Raw genomic sequence first — 12,541 nt, 5'->3', positions numbered from 1 at the left:
AACATCTTTTGGGTATATGCCCAGTAGTGGTATAGCTGGGTCCTCAGGTAACACTATGTTCAATTTTCTGAGATACCGCCAGACTGCTTTCCATAGTGGTTGTACCAGTTTACAATCCCACCAACAGTGGAGGAGTGTTCCTCTTTCTCGACATCCTCGCCAACATGCGCTGTCATCTGTGTTTTTGATCTTAGCCATTCTGACTGGTGTGAGGTGGAATCTCAGTGTTGTTTTCATTTGCATTTCCCTGATGCCTAGGGATTCTGAACACTTCTTTAGGTGCTTCTCAACCATTCGAGCTTCCTCAGTTGAGAATTCTTTGTTCAGCTCTGTGCTCCATTTTTTAATAGGGTTCTTTGATTGTCTAGAGTCTAATTTCTTCAGTTCTTTGTATACCTTGGATATTAGCCCTTTATCAGATGTAGGGTTGGTGAAAATCTTTTCCCAGTCTGTTGATTGCCGCTTTGTCCTATTGACTGTGTCCTTTGCTTTACAGAAGCTTTGCAGTTTTATGAGGTCCGATTTGTCAATTCTTGGCCTTAGAGCACAGGCCATTGGTGTTCTGTTCAGGCACTTTTCTCCTGTGCCTATGTGTTCCAGGCTTTTCCCCAGTTTCTTTTCTATTAGTTTCAGTGTGGCTGGTTTTAGGTGGAGGTCCTTGATCCACTTGGAATTGAGCTTTGTACAAGGAGATAAGTATGGATCAATTTGCAGTTTTCTACATGCTGACCTCCAGTTGGACCAGCACCATTTGTTGAAAATGCTGTCTTTTTTCCACTAGATGGTTTTAGCCCCTTTGTCAAAGATCAGGTGACCATAAGAATGGGGGTTCATTTCTGGGTCTTCTATTCTGTTCCATTGATCCTCCCGCTTGTCTCTGTTCCAATACCACACAGTTTTTACCACTATTGCCTTGTAGTACAGCTTGAAGTCAGGGATGGTGATTCCCCCAGAAGTTCTTTTATTGCTGAGAGTAGTTTTCGAAATCCTGGGTTTTTTGTTATTCCAAATGAATTTTAAGATTGCTCTTTCTATCTCTGTGAAGAACTGAGTGGGAATTTTGATGGGGATTGCATTAAATATGTAGATGGCTTTTGGCAAAATAGCCATTTTTACTATATTAATCCTGCCAATCCAAGAGCATGGGAGATCTTTCCATCTTCTGAGATCTGCTTCGATTTCTTTCTTCAGGGGCATGAAGTTCTTGTCATACAGGTCTTTCACTTGCTTGGTTAGATTCACACCCAGGTATTTTATATTATCTGTGACTATTGTGAAGGGTGTCATTTCCATAATTTCTTTCTCAGCCAGTTTATCTTTTGAGTAGAGGAAGGCTACTGATTTGCTTGAGTTAATTTTATATCCAGCCACTTTGCTAAAGTTGTTTATCAGGTTTAGGAGTTCTCTGGTGGAAGTTTTGGGGTCACTTAAGTATACTATCATATCATCTGCAAATAGTGAGATTTTGACTTCTTCCTTTCCAATTTGTATCCCTTTGACCTCCTTGTGTTGCCTAATTGCTCTGGCTAGGACTTCCAATACTATATTAAATAAGTAGGGGGAGAGTGGGCAGCCTTGCCTAGTCCCTGATTTTAGTGGGATTGCTTCAAGTTTCTCTCCATTTAGTTTGATGCTGGCTACTGTTTTGCTGTATATTGCTTTTACTATGTTTAGGTATGGACCTTGAATTCCTGATCTTTCCAAGACTTTTATCATGAAGGGGTGTTGAATTTTGTCAAATGCTTCCTCAGCATCTAGTGATATGATCATGTGGCTTTTTTCTTTGAGTTTGTTTATATAGTGGATTACATTGATGGATTTCCGTATATTGAACCAACCCTGCATTCCTGGAATAAAGCCTACTTGATCGTGATGGATAATTGCTTTGATGTGTTCTTGGATTCAGTTCGCTAGAATTTTATTGAGTAATTTTGCATCAATGTTCATAAGGGAGATTGGTCTGAAGTTCTCTTTCTTTGTTGGGTCTTTGTGTGGTTTACATATGAGCGTAATTGTGGCTTCATAGAATGAATTGGGCAGTGTACCTTCTGTTTCTATTTTGTGGAATAGTTTGAAGAGAATTGGAATTAGGGCTTCCTTGAAGGTCTGATAGAATTCTGCACTAAAACCGTCTGGTCCTGGACTTTTCTTTGTAGGGAGACTTTTAATGACTGCTTCTATTTCTTTTGGGGTTATGGGACTGTTTAGGTGGTTTATCTGGTCCTGATTTAACATTGGTAACTGGTATTTGTCTAGAAAATTTTCCATTTCATCCAAATTTTCCAATTTTGTTGAGTATAGGCTTTTGTAGTAGGATCTGATGATTTTTTTAATTTCCTCGTTTTCTGTTGTTATGTCACCCTTTTCAGTTCTGATTTTATTAATTTGGATAACTGTCTCTCTGCCCTCTGATTAGTCTAGCTAAGGGTTTATCTATCGTGTTGATTTTCTCAAAGAACTAGCTCCTGGTTTTGTTGATACTTATATAGTTCTTTTTGTTTCTATTTGGTTGATTTCAGCCTTGTGTTTGATTATTTTGCTGTTTCTAGGGTATGATTGCCCTCCTTGTATTGGAGCTTTCCTGCTAATATCCTCTGTAGATCTGTATTTGTGGGAAGATATTGTGTAAATTCGGTTTTGTAATGGAATATCTTAGTTTCTCTGTCTATGGTAATTGAGAGTTTTGCGGGGTAAAGTAGCCTGGGCTGGCATTTATGTTCTCTTAGGGTCTGTATGACATTTCTCCAGGATCTTCTGGCTTTTATAGTATCTGGTGAGAACTCAGGTGTAATTCTGATAGGTTTGCCTTTATATGTTACTTGGCCTTTTTCCCTTACTGCTTTTAAAATTCTTTCTTTGTTTTGTGCATTTTGTGTCTTGATTATTATGTGACGGGAGTTATTTCTTTTTTGATCTAGTCTGTTTGGTGTTCTGTAGGTTTCTTGTGTGATTATGGGCATCTCCTTCCTTAGGTTAGGGAAGTTTTCCTCAATAATTTTGTTGAAGATATTTACTGGCCCTTTAAGTTGGGACTATTCACGCTCATCTATACCTATTATCCTTAGGTTTGGTCTTCTCATTGCCTCCTGGATTTCCTGGATATTTTGAGATAACAACTTTTTGCATTTTGCATTTTGCATTTTCTTTGATAGTTGTGTCAATATTTTCTAAGGTATCTTCTGCACCTGAGATTCTTTCTTCTATCCCTTGTATTCTGTTGGTGATACTTGTGTCTATGACTCCTGATTTCTTTCTTAGGTTTTCTACCTCCAGGATAATCTCCCTTTGTGATTTCTTTACTGTTTCTACTTCCATTTTTATGTCCTGGATGGTTTTGTTCAATTCCTTCATCTGTTTGTTTGTGTTTTCTTGTAATTCTTTAAAGGATTTTTGTGTTTCTTTAAGGACTTCATACTGTTTACCTGTGTTCTCCTCAAGTTTTTTGATAGTGTTACTTATTTCCTTCTTATAGTCCTCTAGCATCATCATTAGAAGTGATTTTAGATCTGGTTCTTGCTTTCCTGGTGATATTGAGAGTTCGGGACTTTCTAATGTGGGAGAACTAGGTTCTGATGATGGCAAGTATGTTGGGTTGCTGGTGCTTGTGTTCTTGCGCTTGCCTTTTGCCATCTGGATCGCCTTTGTGCAATCTGTGCTGTCTCTGACTGGGGCCTGTCTTTCCTATTATCTAGGTTGTGTCAGAATTCTTTGGGATGGGTTTTGCTGCTGGGGTTAGAGCTGAGGCCCAAGATCTGCTCCGTGCTCAGGTGGAAACTAGAAGGGGCCCCGGCTCCGGGTCAGGAGTGGATTCCTGGGTCCCAGTGTGTCCCGGTTGCTCCCTGTTTGGGGGCAAGTATTGCCGCCTCCTAGCCTAAGATACTGCTTGGATTAGAGCTCCTGAGAGCCCCGCTTCCTCAGGTTTCTGTGAGATTGAGTGCAGAGCTGCCTCCCGGGATCTGCCGGGCCCAGACCAGAAGGAACCCACGCTCCGGGCCAGGAGTGAATTCCTGGGTCCCAGTGGGTCCCGGTTGCTCCCTGTTTGGGGCAAGTGCTTTCCTTACCTTGGATGCTGCCTGAGTTAAAGCTCCTGGGAGTCCCTCTTTCTCTCCGTTTTCTGGGGTTGGGTGCTGAGCTGCCGCCTGTGACCTGCTCTATGCTCTGGGCCCCAGACCGGAAGTAAGTTATAATTTATTCACTGAGGTAATTTCTGTTTTGTTTTGAGATAAAGTCTTGCTATGCTGCTCAGGGTAACCTTGAACTCATTATGTAGTCCAGGCTGACTTTGAACTTGGGATTTTCCCGCCTCTGCCTCCATCAGATAAAAACTTGAATGACTGTTTCACTATGATTTTTTCAGAGTTCACAATTTTCTTTTTCCTTGATCATTTAACAGCTTTCTAAACATTGATGCATAGTTTCCCTTCTACAGAGAGTCAAATTTGTTTGATATCTGCTTTATTGAGATATAACACATAAAGCATGCAAATAATTCTTTAACAATGTGAAGTTCAATGGCTCTTAGCTACGAAGAGTTAAGCAACCATCTTCACAATGGATTTTAGAGCATTATAATCACTCTCAAAAGGTGTCTCATCCCACTGGTGGTCAACCCTCATCTCCCCAGTCTCTCAGATGTAGCCTACCAAATGTCTTCTCCACTAGGTGTGCCATGTCAGTGGGATCATAAAGGGAGGTCTTTGTGGTTGGATTCTTTGCTCAATGTTTTCAAGGTTGGTCCATGCTGTGGTGTGCATCCAGCATCGTCCCTTTGTATGCTTAAGTAATATTCCATGTGTGAAGGGGTCACATTTGTCTATCCATTCATCACCCAACAGCAGACTCTTGGGTTATGGGATGGTTGCCTTCTATGTGTTCTTCAGCTTACAAATGGCAGCAAAATCTGCAGCTGTTCTCTGTAATACACCCACACACATCACAGAAAAAGGGAAAATTGAAACTGAGAATTGTTTAAGAGGACAAATGCAGTGAGAATGCTCTAAGGACATTTGAATCAAACATCAGTGAAGTTATAGAAGAAAATCATGTTAGTGGAAATGCTGACAGAGCTGCCATTCAAGGAACACAGGCAGGGAGAGTTAGTAAAGGTGAATTGTTGGTCGCCAGTGAGGAAAGGTACCTGTGAAGAAAAGGATGGAAATATTCTGTGTGCCTGTGTGTGTGTGTGTGTACGTGTATGCATGTACGTGTGCATGTGTGTGTATGTACATGTGTGTGTGCATGCACACATATGTACATGGATGCTCACAGGCATATGCAAGCAGAAAGCTTCCATTGAAGCACTCTTGAAGACATTCCATGAGACTGCAGGCATAGAGTACAAAATCCTGGTATCTGCTTCAGACTCAGAGATTGATATTTCTCAAGAATACTTGCTCTAGATTATGAGTGAGTCAACAGTAGAAGCAAAATTGTCTACACCACTGTTGACTCTTTCTTTTTTAATATATAAATAAATAAAACCATTTTAATATTTCTAAAATTTTTAATTATAGTATGCTAAGTAACTATTCATTGTGTTTGTATTCCTTCTGTATGTATTTATAGTTAAAAGTAACATAGTTTTCAGTGTTTTAACAAAATGTTAGCCTCACAGTTATATTTTTTTGCTGTTGTTATGGTTACTGTGCATGGCTTTAACTGACTTTTTCTTTTATGGTCTTATCCTGTCACACAAAGATATGACTTTTTAGAGTTGATATAATGTTGGTTATTGGTGTACATTTATTTACATACATCTTATTTAAGCTAGTTTGATTGTAGCTGAATGTGGTGGTACACATCTGCAATTATAAAACTTGGAAAGGCTAAGGCAGAAGAATTGCAAGCTCAAAGCCAGCTTGGGCAGCTTAGCAGGAGTCTATCTCAAAACAAAACAACAAACAAACAAACAACTACAACAACAAAACCAACTAGGAGCAGGATTTGAGCTATAGCTGGGCGGTAGACTCTTTGCGTAGCACATGAGATTGGGTTAAATCCATGGAACTGAAAAATTTAACATTTCTGATCCCTTTCAGCATTAAATTTTAATCTCTTGGGTTGTATCTAGCCCACAGAGTCTGATTAGTTATAGAAATTATGTATGTATATGCATATATAATATATAAGTATATACCCACGTGTATACATGTATGTAACTTTCCTCCAAGTATTTTATTTGTTCATTTTTATTCTAGGTCATGTATTTATTTACTGGCAGCAGCCATGCAGGAGGAGGTGCATTGAGCAAGTACACTTCCTGGAGATGGCCCACCATTTTGCATGCTGAGATGGGTGTACTATGGAAAGGCATGGCTCCAGGAGCTTTATATCTGGTTGCTCCTTACTGCTTGTGATGGTTTGAATATTCTTGGCCCAGGGAGTCGCACTATTAGGAGATGTGGCCTTGTTGGAATAGATGTGGCCTTGTTGGAGGAAATGTGTCACTGTCAGGGTGGGCTTTAAGACCTTCGTCCTAGCTTCCTGGAAGTCAGGAAGCAGACTTTCTTGTTTGGAGGAATGTGGATTTTACAACTTTGGAAAGCAGTGGAATGCTTTAAGTGGGGCTTAATGTATCATCTTAGTAGGATTATGGAAGACATTGGTGTTTAGGATGATTTGAACTATATAGACCTTGCCCAAGAGGTTTCAGTGGAGAAGAATATTAGTATATGGCCTAGGAGACTGTTTTTGTGATATTTTGGTGAAGAATATGACTGCTTTTTCCATTATCCAAAGAGTCTGCCTGAGGCTAAGGTGAAGAGATTTAGATTAATTGCTTTGACAAAGGAAGTCTCAAAACAGCCTGCTATAAATTCTGTTGTATAGTTACTAAAGTTCGTTCTTAGAGAGAGCAGTTTGATGAAAACAGGAGCGAGCTTCAAAAGGAAAACTACAAAATGTATGGTTCAAAGAGTAAAGGGGCACCAGGAAGTGGAGTGAAGCTAAATCTTGTGTTCAAGACTATTAAATGGAATTAAGGGAGTGGTGACCTTGGGGCAAGATCCCACCCAGCTAAACTTATGGTTTTTCAGTTAGAGGGAGAGTTGTATCTAAGCATTAGTTTGACCTGGTTAATGTTTTGATTTGGACTTTTAATCTGGAATGAAGTACAATCCAGAAATGGAGGCCACACCTGTGATCCAGATCTTGGGGCTGGAAGACACAGGCTTTTGATCCAGATCTTGAGGAATCATAGCCATGAAAAGCTTAGGGCCCGGCATGGTGGTACACACTTTTAATCCCAGGAGACAGAGACAAGCAGATCTCTGAGTTCAAGGCCAGCCTGGGAGAGAGAAAGTTCCAAGTAGAGAAAAGATTAGGTCTAGGTGTGGTAGTTGATGCATGCAGATCTCTGAGTTCAAGGTCAATTTACAGAGCAAGCTCCAGGACAGCCAAGCTTAGGCAGTGAAGGAGTTGGAAAACAGAAAGCTGCTGATAATGTGCTAGAACAAAGGGCCATGTTCCAACCCCAGGAAGCAGCAGAACTTGACAGCTTTGGCCATGTGGCTCTGACTTTAGAATCAAGAGGAGGAAACTATTGGGGCAATTGATGCTGGTTAGCTGGAGCTAAGAAATTAGCAGTGATTAAGAAAAGACCAATCAGTATCACTGAGGTGAAATCTTCTGAGAAGCATCTTCTGAGAGCACAGAGAAGCTGTGTTCTAGAGATAGCCAAGGTTGTACCTCATGATGCAGCTGGACATAGTAATATGTAAGCATCACCTAGGTGGTACTAGCTTTGAAGGCATGAAAAGGTCATGAAGAACAACTGAGAATTGGCACTATGAGAAGCCATGGAAGGTCACTGGTGAAGGTATAGCCTCAATTGCAGTTGAAAGCTCACAACTGAAGGTGTCATGTAAAGAAGTTGAGGCTTGGCACCATGAAGAACACCTATGAGAGCCTATTGGTGAAGCCCAGTTGCAGCGGAAGACCTTAGAGTATTGGAGATGCCAGTACCATGGGATGACCACCAAGAGCAACAGCAATAGTGGAGTGGAGTCAACCAGAGCCTAGAATGCTGCAGAGGGCAGAGCTGGAGAAGTGACCCAAACCCTTTTGAGACACCCAGAAGATTATGTGTGGATCACAGACATTGGAACCAGAAGCTATGAAGTTGAAGTAACCTTGGATACCTCAAGATGTTAAAGATGTCAGAGCTGTGGGATACCTGCTGAGGAAAGCTGCTAACAGGGAGAGGAATCAGCCCAGGAGAAAGAAGCATGTTTCAGTCAACAAAGATGAGGGAGCTGGGGAGCTGGAGAGCACTTTGACATAAGATATGGAGATGCTTAGTTTGGAATTTGCCCAGCTGACTTTCGATCTTGCTTTGGTCCAGTTTTTCCTCAGAAAACACAAAAATTTTGTCTGGCAGGTTTTCTGACTTTGGTTGGAAAACTCAAGAATTTTTTTCTTTCTTTCTTTCTTTCTTTTTTTTTTTTTTTGTTTTTTTGTTTTTCGAGACAGGGTTTCTCTGTATAGCCCTGGCTGTCCTGGAACTCACTCAGTAGACCAGGCTGGCCTCGAACTCAGAAATCCTCCTGCCTCTGCCTCCCAAGTGCTGGGATTAAAGGCGTGAGCCACGACCACCAGGCAAGAATTTTTTTCTATCAGCTTTTCTGATTTTGGTTGGAAAATGCATGAGATTTCTAGAGAGCTTTTAGAATTTTTTTTAGCAGAGTAGATGACAGAGCTGTCAGCTCGCACCCATCATTGACTTTGAGTCATCTCTTCTGCCGCTCTCAAACATCCCTTCCTCAGGACCCTTTCTCAAAGCTAAGGGTGGTCTTTGGCAAAAAGTGTTTAGCTAGGTATGAGTGTTAATAGAAAAATATGTAATCAACAATCCTGCTGTAACTCCCTCTTGTGTAATGATTTTATCTGTTTTTGAGGTAATTCTTCTTCTTACATAGATAATTTTGTCTTAAGGGGTGTAAAATAGTTTAAGAGGAAAAATAAAGTTGTTGGACCTTTGCCTTATCTACCAACTCTATGTGTGTGTATGTGTGTGTGTGTGTGTGTGTGTGTGTGCAATATATATGTAATATATATGTATGTAATATATAATATGTTATATATGTATGTGTACATATATATAATATATGTATGCAATATATAATAATAATATATTCTATATATTATGTGTGTGTGTGTATGTCAAATGGTTGAAGCCAGCTCTATGGAACTTTTCTCCATCCAGCAAATATGTGTGTATGTGTAAGGTGGTTGAACCTTTGCTCCATCCACCCAATGTATGGATGTGTATCTGTCTGTCGATCTCTCTATCTGACTTTCTGTCTGTCTTTTTGTTTTGTCTACTGCAGCCCGGCTGGCCACTAACAGTGGCAACTCCTGCTGATACTATAAGTAGCAGCATACACCAGTTGCCATTAGCACTGGTTTCTCCCTCCTCCCTTTCTCCTTTTATTTGCTTGCTGCTATCAGTGGAGGGTAACACTGGGTGCTATCAGTGCCCAGCCCCTGTCACCAACACTACATCCACCTGCCTCAGTTTACCCTGTGGTGTTGAAGCTGGTCTTCAACATTTTACACATCCCTGAAGTAAATCCCCAATACTTCTTTCCACTGTTAAAAAATCATTACACAATACCTTTCTAAAGCAGGGTTAAAGAAATGGAACAGTGTCTCAGAGCATGGGCAGCTTACAACTAGCTGTAACCAGCTCCAGGGCAACCAACTTCATCTTTTGGACTTGGCAGGTACCTGTACTCATATACACACCCCTCATCCCTACAAAGACACATGTGCATATAGATATACATAATTACAAAATAAAATAAATCTTTAAAATATTTTTTAAAGAGATCATGTCTAGCAGTGTTGCTTAAGCTGGCCTTATATTTTCAAACAAAAGATCCTGCTGACTCAGCCTTCCAGGTAGCTGGGACTATAGGCACATGCCAAGCACCTGGATTTTTACAGACATATTATATATGCAAATATACATATATATGTATATATATATATACATCTATACACACATTATATACATAATATATGTACATGTATATACACATACATACATAATACACATATACACATACATATTATATATAAATATACATAATATATGTATTATATCTATCTCTCTATATGTCTATATTTACCTCTATTGTGTCTATATATTTATATCTATTATCTGTCTGTCTGTCTTCCTTTCTGTCCCTTTGGATAGGAAGCCTCTCCATGCTGATGTCCATAATATCTGGACTAGCTTACATGCCCACATCCCCCTCAGCATTTATTCTCATTTGTTTTGTTATATTTTGTTAATGGCTGCCTTTGGGAGATGGGGGTGGGAAGGGATTTCAGTGCACACTGGATTTGCATTTCTTTGATTACTAGTGAAGTTGAACATATTTCCCAGTGTTTCTTGGCCATTTGTATTTGTCTTTTGAGAGCAGTCTGTTCATCAGCCCATTCACTGTTGAGTTCTTTCTCTAGCTATTACTCTTGTTAGATGCATGGCTGGCAAAGACTCTCCTACTGCTCTGTGGCTGTCTCTCCCCTTGATTGATTACCAGTCTCCTTTGCTGTACAGAAGCTCTCTATTTTCATGAGATTCCCAATTGCTGATGCTATTTCCTGAGCCCTGCATCTTATCCCCAAAGCTTGCCTGTCTCTATCTTGAAGTGTTTTTCATTCCACACCCCCCCCAAGGCAATTTCAAAGTCTCACTTTAACATTAATGCCTTTGACCCATCTGTAGTTGATTTTTGTACAGAGGTAAAGAGAGGGATCTAATGTGGATATTCAGTTTTCCTAGCACTATTTCACTATTTGTTGAAGAGTCTGTCTTTTCTCCCATATATATATATATTTATGAAAAAAATTACTTGGCTGTAGCTGCATGAGTTTATATCTGAGTCCTCTGTTCTACTTGGTTGATCTGTTTCCTTTTTTTTTTTTTTTTTTTTGTCAGTATCATGCTGACTTGTTACTATGGCTTTGTAGTATAAATTAAAGTCAGGTATGGTGATACTTCCAGCACTCGTGTGTGTGTGTGTGTGTGTGTGTGTGTGTGTGTGTGTGTCTGTCTGTCTGTCTGTCTGTCTGTCTGTCTGGTGTGTGTGTGTATCTGTCTGTCTGTCTGTTTGTCTGTCTGTGTGTGAGTACATAGGTACATGTGTACATGTTTGTGTATGGAGGCCAGACTTTGGTGTCTGTCTGTCTATTCATGTGTACATGTGCATTTGTGTGTCTGTCTGTGTGAACACATAGGCACATGTACACATGTATGTGTCTATATATGTATGGAGGCCAGACTTTAATGTCTGCCTGTCTGTCTATTCGTGTGTGTGTGTGTGTGTGTGTGTGTATTTGTGTGTCTATTTGTCTGTATGAACACATAGGCACATGTACACATGTATGCGTTCATATATGTATGGAGGCCAGACTTTAACATTGGATATCTTCCTCAGTTGGCCTTCCACCTATTTTCTAAGATAAAATCTCTACGGAGCTCACAGATCCAGGCCATCTGACTAGCCATGAGCTCCAGAGATCTGCCTTCTCCACAACAATTTTTACATAGGTGCTGAGGACCTGAACCCAGGTCCTCAGGCTAGCCCAGCAAGTACTTTACTAACTAAGCCACATCCCCAGAACCTCCCTGCATTATTTGTTTTGCCCAGGACTGCTTTGGGTATATGAGTTCTTCAGTGCTGTGTATTTAGCTCTTGTCAAGTTCTCACTAAATTGCTGTGAAACAGTTTTATGGAATAGTTAAAGGAACATTGGTATTTAACTGATAAAATCATGGAAAAGACAACAATCTCTGATCCCAGAGCATTAAAATAATGTAACTTACACTGAGAGTCATCTTGTTAGGATTATGATATAAACCCTTCCCCTGGGTTTATTTCTGTAACTGGTTTCTTTGCTTTCCTCAGGCAGGAGGATGATGTACCCGCACAACAAAGCCATAGTGCACTGGCTCTTTTGTAGCTTACAGACCCCTTTAATACTGACAGACCTCCCAGTTTCTGACTGTGGCTATGACCTCTCCAATTGCACACTGGGAGGAAACTGCAACCAGCTTCACTCTTCTTCCTCCCACCATCTTGTAGTTCTGTGCAGTTACCCCAGGCAATGTTCTGTTTTTCTGCCAGACTTATGACTTCCTCTTCTTCAGATATATTATTCTCCGTGATTAGAAGGGAGGAATTTTTAGCTAAGGATGACCTTGAAATTCTTATCCTTCTGCCTCTACTTCCCAGTGCTCAGATTACAATTGTGTATGAGTTTGTCTTGTTTCATGCAGTTCTGAGATCCAGCCTGGGGCTTTGTGCACGCCAGGCAGCAGTCAGTTTACCACCTCCCCCACCCGCCCCGCACCTCCCTAACAGTTTCTGTGCTTTAACTTACAGTTGATTTTAAGGCTGGAGTGTGCCTAAAAGTGTCCTTGTATTTGCAGCAGTTGCTTCTTGAATACTCTTTGGATTATATTTTCTTTTCCATTTCTTTGCCAATCTCATTCCTTCTTTTTGTCCTTGAGGACTTGCAATTCCTAATGGCA

This window comes from Grammomys surdaster, unplaced genomic scaffold (assembly GCF_004785775.1).
Source record: "Grammomys surdaster isolate TR1022 unplaced genomic scaffold, NIH_TR_1.0 186, whole genome shotgun sequence".
Taxonomy (NCBI): domain Eukaryota; kingdom Metazoa; phylum Chordata; class Mammalia; order Rodentia; family Muridae; genus Grammomys; species Grammomys surdaster.
This window is presented reverse-complemented; position numbering follows the sequence as displayed.